This window comes from Balaenoptera borealis, assembly GCF_965194805.1.
Source record: "Balaenoptera borealis genome assembly, chromosome: 11".
Taxonomy (NCBI): Eukaryota; Metazoa; Chordata; class Mammalia; order Artiodactyla; family Balaenopteridae; genus Balaenoptera; species Balaenoptera borealis.
Genome location: NC_138868.1, coordinates 84559691 through 84573355, shown reverse-complemented (window position 1 = coordinate 84573355; position 13665 = coordinate 84559691). Strand labels below are relative to the sequence as shown.

General features: G+C 35.7%; 1 protein-coding gene and 1 pseudogene across 5 annotated transcripts in view; one reads left to right on the top strand and one right to left on the bottom strand.

Moving 5' to 3' along the window:
• LOC309604934 (large ribosomal subunit protein uL30 pseudogene) overlaps window positions 1-13665 on the top strand; it is a 527607-nt pseudogene that overhangs the window by 23071 nt on the left and 490871 nt on the right. The gene's annotated exons all lie outside the window — the stretch shown is intronic.
• Window positions 1-13665, bottom strand: part of GUCY1A2 (guanylate cyclase 1 soluble subunit alpha 2) — a 432229-nt gene that overhangs the window by 393225 nt on the left and 25339 nt on the right. The gene's annotated exons all lie outside the window — the stretch shown is intronic.

Here is a 13665-nt window from a genome sequence, read left to right as displayed (position 1 = left end):
TTCAGTTCACTATTCACATTTTACTACATATTTACCCTTGGGTGAGAAATTAGTATTATTACATATGATTTCAGAGATGGGAAACAGAGCCATAAAAGTTATTTCCCCAAAGTAAAATTAAAACAAAAAACAGAAGGTAGCATTAATTACGTTGTAGCCTCTGTCCACCAGTGCCCTTCTCCCCACCCATCCTGCACACACACATACACTAACAGGCATTTTTCAAGAAAAAACAAGACAAGCACATTAACCAAATTATACACAGAACTCTAAAAGTTAAAAAAAAAACAAAACAGGGCTTCCCTGGTGGCGCAGTGGTTGAGAGTCTGCCTGCCAATGCAGGGGACACGGGTTCGAGCCCTGGTCTGGGAAGATCCCACATGCCGCGGAGCAACTGGGCCCGTGAGCCACAACTGCTGAGCCTGCGCGTCTGGAGCCTGTGCCCCGCAACGGGAGGGGCCACGATAGTGAAAAGCCCGCGCACCGCGATGAAGAGTGGTCCCCGCTCGCCACAACTAGAGAAAGCCCTCGCACAGAAACGAAGACCCAACGCAGCCAAAAATAAATAAATAAATAAATAAACAAATGTATTAAAAAAAAAAAAAAAACCTTTTTTTTCAAATCATGCCTAATTTGCCTCCCATTGCCTGAGACTCCCTGGTGGAAGAGGAGAAACTGAGCACGCATATTAACTCTTTCAGACTGCAAGGACCATTTAGTTCCTTAGTGCTCCTATGTAGAGGAAATTTCATATTGTAAAGCATTTGATTATCTAAAACACTCCACTTACATGGTAACTAGCCTTATCATGATGATCATTTTGAAATGTATAGAAATATCGAATCACTATGAAACAAACAAGTACTAGGGATGTAATGTACAACGTGATAAATATAATTAGCACTGCTGGGTGTTACATATGAAAGTTGTTAAGAGAGTAAATCCTGAGTTCTCATCGCAAGGAAAAATTATTTTTTTCTATTTCTTTAATTTTGTATCCATATGAGATGATGGATATTCACTAAACTTATTGTGGTAATAATTTCATGATGTATATAAGTTAAATCATTATGCTGTACACCTTAAACTTATACAGTGCTGTATGTCCATTATATCTCAAAAAAACTGGAGGAAAAAATAATGAAAAAATCAATCAATCAATCACTCCAGTTACCAGTATGTCCACACATCTATAGCACAGTGATAACTGACTCATAATGATGACATTGAGGCACTGAAACACACAGGAGAGTCTCTGGGACTATCAAAGACTGATTAACAAAATGAAAATTGTTTAACTCTTAAGGGTACTTTATTGAACTTCACCTACTCACAAATTGATACTGCATATGTTTTATTTAGACTGTTTATTTAGACTGATTCACTGGAACTAATTTTTACCTTTTCAGATAAAAAAAACAATCTGCTATGTTCTCCAATACATTAGGAAATGTTTTGGTAGCCACCCATTACTCTAAATCCCATAGGCTCTCATACTTAAGAAGCAATGTACCAAGTCTGAGCCATGGAAACTTTATTGTGTAACAACTAGGGCCCATAAATAATGCATTGAATGATGTAACTGAATGTTCTTATTTTTCAAGTATTAGTTCTAACTTTTAAAACATAATGTATATAGTAATCAAGAAGCTAGATCTGAGTTTCTCAAAGACCATCTAGTTACCAGTCATCAGTCTGGTAGATGGGGACCTGCGGTACCAATCATCTATTCTATGAGAAAGAATAGTGAAAGAACAGGATGCAGATATATATTAAATAAGCTTAACATCAGATCACTGTCCAATACAGGAAGGCTAGAAATGCCTTTGAGTATTACAATCTGCCCCCATTTGACATTCACTCTCATTATTTCCCAAGACATAACCCTAACCCTCCTCCATTAAATTGCCCCCTAATAGCTCAAACTCGATCTGACATATAGGCCTTTTAATATACAATAAATACTTTCACCATTTTATACCTCTCCAAGTCATACTCATCCTCTCAGTTTAGGCTACAAATTCATCATCTCCAACCTCAGCTGGGCCCTCAAAAAACAGCCAGTAATATGTTCCAAGTCATACTAATCCTCTCAGTTTAGACTACAAATTCATTATTGTCACCCTCAGCTGGACCCTCAAAAAATACCCAATAATACATTAACCTGTTCCTGTTCAGTTTTCTCCCCCATTCCTTAAATCAATAATTTCTAACTTTACCACTTTTCTCAAGGACTCTAACCCTCCAGTAACATCATTATGTCTATAATGATATCTGAAGGATAGATATGTGGATGTGCTGGTTTGTAGAGATTTTTAATACAATGTTTGGTAACACAAGGTTTCTTATACACTGAAATAATAATGAACAGAAAAGCATGGTAGAGATACTGTCTCTGCATAGTATAAAAACATTTATAAGTGGCAGCACATATGCTCCCCCAAATAGATATTATGTCTATGGGCATGATCTGATAATCATAATAACCAAAGTTAAAGATAACTGGCAAAAAATCTAACGATTATTGTGAAGCTCCAATAAAATACCCAATAAGGGAGTTTTTTTAAAATCTTAAAGCATTCTAAAACAAATGCTTTAACTGTCTTTATACTTATTTGTGTCTGAAAAATATCTACAAACAAAACAGTTGCAATAATCAACTAAAATATGACAGCACAAAATCACTGTAGCCTGCAGAGCATTACCAGATACACCATAATCTACACAAGAATTTATGCAATCATTTATTCATTATCTTAACAAACATTTATTGAGCGCCTTTATAAATCAGACTTTCTGCTAGGCATGGGCATACATAGATCTCTGTCTTAAGGAGGCAGAATAAACCAAAATCACCTGTCAACACAGTAAGTCCCATTATTCAGGTCTGAGCAATAACTTAGTATTCTATAGAGAAGATATGCAGCAACAGAAAACAGGACAGATGTGTCTGGATATGTGTGTGTCTGTGTTTGTGTGTGTATAAAACTAATCAGAAAAGCCATGCTCTCCCAATATTAAGTTGAAGGGTCCATGCATGAAGAAGCAGAGGTATAAAGCAGCAAGGAATGGAAGCATTTTTTTAGAACATTTAAAGTTTCTCCACTGGGCACAGCAGACTCACACGTCACAAATATAGTACGGTGAATGGAAAAGGAGTCAAGTGGATTCAAGGACTTGCAACTGAGGTAACCTATCTCGGGACTTCCACACAGACAGCCTCCTCTCATAATAAGTTGGTTCTAGAGTTTTCTGCAAATTCAAATTTCTTCTAATGTTGGATCACCATTTATTTGGAGACTTCAACTAGACCCCTACCCACCTTAGCCACTGAATGAGAGAAAGACTAATTGGCTAAGGATGTAGAGTTTAGCAACCATTGTTATATTTGTCATATTTTGGTAGGGTTTGAGAGGTGGTTCTATAATCTGATATCTGAACCTCCTATTGCTTCCTTTCTAAGCAAAAAAATTCTCCATCTAGATGTTTCTTTCTCTCTTCACCTTTTTAAAAAAAATTCATTGGCACGTGAACAAGTCATTGCTTCAAAATGAACCACTTGATGGCACATTTGTGAAATGTCATGTCAATCTTGCTCTAAAAAACACAGATATGGATAATAATGTCAGATTGACCATCACAACAGCCCTTCTTCTCCCTTCTCTATCAGACCCAACATTTTTGAATAGCTGTTTCTTTATTTTGAGTAAAGAGGCCACAGGAAACATACAGCAATGACTTGTGACCTACTAAACATAAACTTAGGGGAGAATCCTCAGGAAAAATGGGAAGAGTCCACAAATAATTAAAACTACAAATGGTTAAACCTCAAATATTTTCCAACACAGAGCTAACAAAATTATTTTGAACACGAAGGATACAGCAATAAAGTGTGTCTCCAAGACACCTCCTCTATTCTGTTCCTATTAAGACAATAATTGCCTGGGATACAATCATTCCAAAGGAGCCACTTCCAGGATCATTCTACCCAAAAAATGAGTCTACAGCGCTCACTGAGCCTAGATCAATGATCCTGGAGGTATGGAATTCAGTAACCTTTAAGCACAACTTTGGTGGGCCTAGCAATCACTTGGATTTTTGTTTAAAATACAGAGTCCAGGCCTCTTCCTAGAGTTATTAAACTAGACCCTCTGAACACAACCATACAAAAATCTATGGGATGCAGCAAAAGTAATTCTTACAGGGAAGTTCATAGCAATACAGTCCTTCCTCAAAAAACAAGAAAAATCTCAAATAAACAACATAACTTACCACCTAAAAGAATTCAAAAAAAAAAAGAACAAACAAAGCCTAAAGTCAGCAGAAGAAAGGAAATAATAAAGATCAGAGAGGAAATAAATAAAATGGAGATTAAAAAAACAATAGAAAAAAATCAATAAAACCAAGACCTGGTTCTTTGAAAGTATAAACAAAAATGACAAACCTCTGGCCAGACTGACCAAGAAGAAAAGAGAGAGGACCCAAATAAACAAAATAAGAAATGAAAAAGGAGAAATAACAACCAATACCACAGAAATACAAAAAACCATAAGAGAATACTATGAACAATTATATGCCAACAAATTTGAACACCTAGAAGAAATGGAAAAGTTTCTAGAAATATACAGCCCAACAAAATTGAATCAAGAAGAAATAGATAATTTGAACAGACCAATCACTAGACGTGAAATAGAATCTGTAATAATAATAATTAAAAAAACTCCCTATAAACAAAAGTTCAGGACCAGATGGCTTCACAGGTGAATTCTATGAAACACACAAAGAAGAACTTATACCAATCCTTCTCAAACTCTTCCAAAACATTGAAGAGGAGGGAACACTCCCAAAGACATTCTGTGAAGCCACCATCACCCTGATACCAAAACCAGACAAAGACACTACCAAAAAAGAAAATTACAGGCCAATATCTTTGATGAGTATAGATGAAAAAATTCTCAAAAAATATTAGCAACCCAAATCAAACGACATATAAACGACCATACACCACAACCAAGTTGGATTCATCCCAGGTTCACAAGGTTGGTTCAACATACACAAATCAGTTAATGTGATATACCACATCAACAAAAGAAAATACAAAAACCACATGACCATCTCAATAGATACAGAAAAAGCATTTGATAAAATTCAACATCTATTCATGATAAAAACTCTCACCAAAGTGGGTACAGAGGGAACATATCTCAGCATAATAAAACCACATATGACAAACCCATAGCTAAAATAATACTCAACATTGAAAAGCTGGAAGCCTTCCTGCTAAATTCTGGAACAAAACAAGGATGACACTCTCACCACTTCTATTCAACATAGTGGAAGTCCTAGACAGAGCAATCAGACAGGGAAAAGGAATAAAATGTATCCAAATTTGAAGGGAAGAGGTAAAATTGTCATTATATGCAGATGACATGATACGCTATATAGAAAACCATAAAGACTCCACACAAACACTACTAGAACTGACAAATGAATTCAGCAAGGTAGCAGGATACAAGATTAACATACAGAAATCGGCTGCATTCCTTTACACTAACAATGAAATATTGGAAAAGGAATGTAAAAAAATGTATATTTTTTAAGACTTGCATGCAAAAAATCAAATACTTAGGAATAAACCTGATCAAGGAGGTGAAAGACTTGCTGAGAACTATAAAACATTAATAAAGGAAACTGAAGATGATTCGAAGAAATGGAAAGATATGCTCTTGGATGCTCTTGGATTAGAAGAATTACTATTATTAAAATGGTCATACTATCCAAAGCAATCTACAGATTTAATGTGATCCTTATCAAATTACCCATGACATTCTGTACAGAACTAGAACAAATAATCCTAAAATTTGTATGGAACCATAAAAGACCCAGCATTGTCAAAGCAATCCTGAGGAAAAAAAAACAAAGCTGGAGGCATAACACTCCCAGACTTCAGACAGTACTACTAAGCTACAGGAATCAAAACAGTGTATTATTGGCACAAAAACAGACATATGGATCAATGGAAACGAATAGAGAGCCCAGAAATAAACCCACACACCTATGGTAAATTAATCTTCAACAAAGGAGGCAAGAATATACACTGGGAAAAAGACAGTCTCTTCGGCAAGTGGTGTTGGGAAAGTTAGCTTCATGTAAATAAATGAAGTTAGAACACACCCTCACACCGTATACAAAAATAAACTCAAAATGGCTTAAAGACTTAAAAATAAGACATGACACCATACAACTCCTAGAAGACAACATAGGCAAAACATTTTCTGACATAAATAGTACCAATGTTTTCTTAGGTGAGTCTCCCAAGGCAATAGAAATAAAAGCAAAAAAAAACCCAAATGGGACCTAATCAAACTTACAAGCTTTTGCACAGCAAAGGAAACCATAAACAAAACAAAAAGACAATCTACAGAATGGGAGAAAATATTCACAAAAGATGCAACCAACAAGGGATTAATTTCCATAATATACAGACAGCTCATACAACTCAACAATTAAAAAATCAAATAACCCAATCAAAAAATGGGCAGAAGACCTAAACAGTCATTTCTCCAAAGAAGACATACAGATGACCAACAGGCACATGAAAAGATGCTCGACATCGCTATTTATTAGAGAAATGCAAATCAGAACTCCAATGAGATAACACCTCACACCAGTCAGAATGGCCATCATTAAAAATGTCTACAAATAACAAATGCTGGAGAGGGTGTGGAGAAAAGGCAACCTTCCTACACTGTTGGTAGGAATGTAAGTTGGTGCAGCCACTATGGAAAACACTATGGAGTTTCTTCAAAAAACTAAAAATAGAGTTGCCATATGATCCAGCATTCCCACTCCCAGGCATATACCCAGACAAAACTATAATTAAAAAAAAAAAAACTATAATTCAAAAAGATACATGCACCCTTATGTTCACAGCAGCACTATTCACAATAGCCAGGACATGGAAACAATCTAACTGTCCATCAGCAGATGAACAGATAAAGAAGATGTGGTACATATATACAATGAAATACTACTCAGCCATAAAAAGGAATGAAATAGTGTCATTTGCAGCAACATGGATGGACCTAGAGATTATCATACTAAGTGAAGTAAGTCAGAAAGAGAAAGACAAATACCATATGATATCACTTATATGTGGAATCTAAAATACGACACAAAGGAACTTATCTACAAAACAGAAGCTGACTCACAGACATAGAGAACAGACATGTGGTTACCAAGGAGGAGGGAGGGAGAGGGAGGGATGGAGGGGGAGTTTGGGGTTAGCAGATGCAAACTAGTATATATAGAATGGATAAATAACAAGGTCCTACTGTATAGCACAGTGAACTATGCTAGGAACCTACATTCTAATGATTTCCTTTAGGTATTTCTTATGTTCACTGAAGTTTGATAACCACTAGCTCAGATGAAGAACTGTTTAATATGCCTCAAATAAAGCCTGTACAGGAAGTGATTTCTCACTGTTCTATTTATAAGAATGTTCACTCTTTCTCAGTTCCCCACAACAGCCGCAACAAATCTCCAGCCTTCAAAGAGACTTCCAGCTCCCCTACTTCCTAAATTACTCTAAGCTGGAATTTTCAACTTTATGAGATGCTCATAATTCTAGATATTCAGATCCTGTCCTGAAGTGATATTTGAGGAGCAAGATTTTTTCATTCCATCTCCCAGCAGTGCATTTTTGGTGACAGTAGCCCACTTGCAGACAAACATTTCTCACCTGAGAGAGAACTGGACAGAAAATATAAGCAGACTTATACTGGAGATGGGAGGAGAGTTGTTACATTTACCTAACCTCTTAAAATATAAATAGGCCACTCAAGGAGTTCCAGTAGAAGAATACTTTTCCATCTGCTCTCTTTTTAACACAACTTCATTCTGAAGTTTTGCTTCAGATGGCAGGTGTAAGTAAAATTCAAACAGGTTTGCATACTTGAAAGTATCTCTTACAGGCTGGGTACGAAATCTAAATATTTTATTTGAACCAAATATAACACAGAAAAAAAATCAAACAAAAAAAGAAATAATATAATTGGATAATTAAATAAGAACATCCATTCATTTATTCTGAGCATTTTATTGAAAATCCACTGAGTATCAGGTACCATGCTAAATACAAGATAAACATAAGAGTATCAAGATTAGAGTAAGAAATTAAACAGAGGAACTTTGAATTTTGACCTAATCACTGGTTCATGCATCAAATAAGGGCCTGCAAAAGAAAACCTAGTCAGCCCTTGTAAACATTCTCCCTACTTATGCCACTTAATTTTTTTTCTTCCTAGATGTGTGTGAAATTCACAGTTACCAATGTCTATATCTAGAGATCACCCACTTATTTTACTATCATATTCAATAAAACATGTAAGTTTGTAAACTTTTACCTTCAGCTCCCTATGATAGAGGCAACAAGATAAAACAAAAGTGAATGAAAACAGCAATGATGATATAGAAGGGAAAAACACATAATAGCACTCAGGTACTCTTCCCACACATCTCAGAAAACTTCAAGGTAGATAAATTATATACTAAAAAGGAATATATAATCACATCACCTCTACCTACAGACTAATAATCACTGATGTCATTTCCCATAGTCAAAATTTATCTTTAAAATGAAGGGCTAACAATTGAGCTTGTAGCCAAGCAAGAATAGAGTGCAATACACAAAATGCAGAAGTCATTAGCTGGATAATTCTTGCATCTCACAGCATAAACCTTTGAACACTTGTACAGATTAGTTTGAACACAATGGATGGGGAGCTCTTGAAATTCTCAGGCAAGTGAAATAAGCAGTTTCTCTTTCACCTAATTTTTTTCCTAATTTAAAAGTAATTTGTTGTGAAATACCCATATTCTACCAAATATATATGTTCTAGTATTTTTATAGAATTTATAGTTGTGGTACTCATACTGCCACATAATAGTCAGCAGTTTGATAGAAATGTTTGAATCTACAATGATTACGTATACTTGTGTACACACATGAGGCATAGCCAGGGAGCCAAAAAGGGAGTCCAGTTTTAATTTTTTTAATGGATTGACTGGACGATGCCAACAAAATTAACTCCTTATCAATTTTTTTTAGGTACATGACATCAGTTAACCTATGAACTCTTTTAATAAGGTTATTAGCAAGTAAATTATTGAGAAAAAATGAAATAGTTTAGATCATTTGGAGGCATTCAAATTTGATTGAAGTTAATGGATCTCAACTTGAAACTATCATTTATTGAGTTCAAGAAATTTTACAAGGAATATTGCTCCTCTTTCACTACAAATTATAAGGTAGTCATTATTCCTACTTCACAAAATAGAAAACTAAGGCTCTGAGGAGGAAGGAGTTGGCTTTCCCAGGGCCTTACATATATCAAGGGGCTCAGCAGGGAGTTATTCAATTTTTCTGTCAAACTTCAAATCTTTGTTCTTTCAGTTCTGCTGTGTTGTTTCTGATGACTAGGGATGAGTTAGAAAAAAGCAATAGATGGCCATTAAATTCTGATTTCAGATTATAGTATCTAATTTCTACAAAAGTGAAAACACTGAACTACTAGAATACATTTTGTTTGATTTTTAATTTTAATGAATCTATTGCTAAGAACTTTATTACCCATATTGAGCCCCAAATTTTTAAAACTTCAATTAAAACACATAAATTTATCAAATATCTAACCTCAAAACTATATTTTATATATTTTTCATTATTTACATGTTAGTTACACTCACAATTTCTAAGGTTTTATTTAAGGCTTTACACATCAGAAAGTTCATTTTATTTAATACTAGGAGAGGCTAAATATGTATTTTTTATGTCCTTTCACTTTTTCATAGGCATGTATCAATACAATTTCTTTTCCAAAAATAATGAAACAGTTTTTGGATTTTTGCTACTTGAATTCAAGCTTCCCTTCCTTTTTCTTTCCTCACTGTTCTTTGTTTCTTGGACTATTCCCTATGTAAGTAGCTTTCCTCCCTTTATATGCCATCCTTCCAGTTCTGTTACTTTTCTTCCTGCCATTCTGCTCTCTATAGCTTCTGAGGTCTTCAAAGCCATCTGTAATGTTGTAACAGCTAGTAGTTCTCTGACAAGAAACCTAGGAAAGCCTTGCCCCTGGGTTGGTGTCCTAGAATATCTCCACTGACAGGCTGACATTAGCAAACCCAAAACCAATGTCAAAATGAGAGGAGTCTAAGCAACTCTCATTTATAGACATAAAATGGAAATAAATGAGACCCTAAATTCACCCTTGATGTAAAATCTCCAACTGTTTTTCCATATGTGTTCCCAAGTAAATTATTTCAAAATAAATAACGTAATAAGTGATATATGCATCTTCAGGTTTTTAGGATTATTTTTATTTTTACGGTTGCACCCCAGAGATTCATAGTGAACAAAACTAACCAAAGTGGATGATAAATAAAACTTCCCCTAGACATCTCTTCAACAATTGGAGTTCTTATATTTTACCTCAATACAGTTTCCTTAGAATAAAGTCTATAATTAAAGAAGTTCCATGAGGTCAAAAAACGGGAAAGCTTTGTTTGGCATTTGTATCACCAGTGCTTTGCACAATACTTGCCACAATGCAGATCCTCAAATATTTTTTAACAACTAGGTGGAATATAAATAGTACTTTGATGCCCCTACTTAAGAAAGTAATTTACTTTCCTCAGTTTTAAAACTCATAGTAATATGTCCTTGCTTTTTATTTCATATGCCATTGTGACAGTTTATTGAAAGCTTGACAATACAATATGTCTTCGTAGACTGTCAGAACAGGAAGGGACCCTAAATATAATAACTTACAGATGAGTAGGATCTTAGACAGTAAAAGTAATATGCGCAGTAATATACAAGTATTTAGTTGTCCAAGGCACAATGAATGAGAACGTGGTACCCTGAATTCCAGAATTTTTTCAATTTTATGAATTCAATTTACTTTTATTATTAAAATAGTATGAAAGTATTATAATCTTTATAGCCAACATCAATGCACCTAAAAGTAACTCTTAAAATATCAAAAAACGGAGTTTGAATATTCCATTGATCAAATTACTAGCTGAATTACTTGGCAATATCCTAGTATTTATTAAATTCACTTCCATTTCCCTACTTGCAACTTATCCTGAATAAAAAACAAATAAATCTCCAATGATTGAGACAATATTCCACGATGAGACCACTAAGAACACAGGAGCTTCCACAGCAATGCAAGTAGGTTTGCAACACTCAAAACAACTAGAAATTTCCATCTAAGAATGCTCTGTTAATGGCTGTTCTCAGAGGTTTTTGGGGTTTTGTTTGTTTGTTTTAAGTTGTTTAGCTCTAATGAAAGGACATTAGATAGCACATAAGTGTTTTCAGAGAAGTTTAGAATGCTGACAATGTAGCAGAACGAATCTACTGGAACTTTTTGAAGCAGTGTTCTAGCTTGCCAAACAAAAGAAAATGGGGGTGGAGAACACAGAAATAAGCCGCTGCTTTGAAACATACTCTCTGTTTTCTTTGTGTTACCAATTCTATTGGTGACATGATGGTTAGCCAATGAGAATTTGTTTATACATGCCTTATGAAGTTGGAATTGTTTACACTATATTCACATGTATGTTTTCAGCATAACAGCTGAAAGACCTTTTTCAAAATAGAAAAGAGGATTTCCCTAGTGGTGCAGTGGATGAGACTCCGCGTTCCCAATGTAGGGGGCCTGGGTTCAATCCCTGGTCAGGGAACTAGATCCCACATTCATGCCACAACTGAGAGTTTGCATGCCACAACTAAGGAGCCGGCGAGCCGCAACTAAGGAGGCTGCCTGCTGCAACTAAGACCTGGCGCAACCAAATAAATAAATAAAATTTAAAAAAAGAAACAAAATAGAAAAGAATTATAGCATGGAAAGTACATACAGCTGTTGCATATTTTTGATTATTGCAATTATTTTCAATTTCAAACTTCTTATCCTGAACACCATTATCTGATTACATGCTTTTTATCCAGCAAAGAGTCAGAGTCATTCAAAGTTTACCTTTATAAAAGGTAAAATTCAGAAACTATTTCTTACCTCTTATTTTGGCAGTAAATATTTGAGTTCAGTTTATTTTATCTACTTCTCACATAAGTTGCTGAGAATAGTCTTATGTTAAAGTGGCATTGCTAGAGGCAGTGTCACAACTTTTTAGAAATTTGTAAATTCTGATTCTTAGGCAAAAAGAAAACTCCAGGATTATAAAAACAATTCCCACAAAAAACTAATAATTATCTTTAGTAAAATCATCATATTAGATATGAATCTGTTATACTGAAGAATTAGTATATTGTACAAACGTTGCTTTGGGTACTGACATAAAACTACAGATGCACAGGATTACTGGACTCCTTTTATAAAGGCTTATGTTCAACAATTTGCAACATCAAATAGTTCCTAAGATTATGCTTCCTGGTAAATATTTGCATTAAGAATAGCAAACAGGGCTTCCCTGGTGGCGCAGTGGTTGAGAATCTGCCTGCCAATGCAGGGGACACGGGTTCGAGCCCTGGTCTGGGAAGATCCCACATGCCGCGGAGCAACTAAGCCCGTGAGCCACAATTACTGAGCCTGCGCATCTGGAGCCTGTGCTCCGCAACAAGAGAGGCCACGATAGTGAGAGGCCCGCGCACCGCGATGAAGAGTGGCCCCTGCTTGCTGCAACTGGAGAAAGCCCTCGCACAGAAACGAAGACCCAACACAGCCATAAATAAATAAATGAATAAAAAAAAAAAAAAAAAAAAAGAATAGCAAACAGTAGCTAACCCATTCTGAGTTTTGTTTCCTAGGTTATCAATGAAAGAAGTGGCTAAAGGTAAATTGAAGGGGAAATGCACAAAAAAAGGAAGATGACAGAAGAGTAGTTTCATTGCTAAAAGGTCATACTCCCTTAATGCAATGGCCACAGGATATTTGTAGGATTGCCTGGTACAAATTCCCAGTCTCTCTGGATCCCATTCTTTCTCAGGTCCGTCCTACCATAAACTATAAGAGTACTTTCAAAAGGGAGACTCAAGAGTAGGCAAACAAGATCAATGTTCCGATTCATTTTGGAAACTTTAAAGAAGTAAAAGTCTCAGAGATGGATAGGTAAAAGTGCTGTCAGTAGTTGAAGTCTTTGTAACCAATCAAGGTGAGAATAAAAGGTGGATGGTGGTTTGACACTGAGTCTCTCTAGGATTCTGTGTGCAATGGAGTGAATTCCTTCAAAACAGAGCTTATACAGTCAAAGACCGAAACAGAGGTCTGGCATTACTGCAAAGAGTAAAAGTCAAGAGCAGCTGAAATGCCTGAGCAGGAATGAGGCAGAAGTGCTCTGGAAAGATGCCTAGAACCAGGGGTAGTCTAGAGTACACCTGGAACTGCTGAAACAGACACCCCTAAATGAGCACAAGTTTAGAGAGAGCTAGGAAGGCATTTATTCATTCAACAGATATTTATGAAGGGCCTAATAAAAGGAAACCATGAAAAAGTGAGGGAGAAAGCACTAAAGAATCCAGGGAAAAGAGAGTGAGGGATGAGGTAGGGGTGCAAGAAATATCAGAGAGATTTAGAAAACCAGACACTAGGGTTACTCACAGAAGAAGGTTGAGCCAATAAATGCCTAGTGACTAAGAAA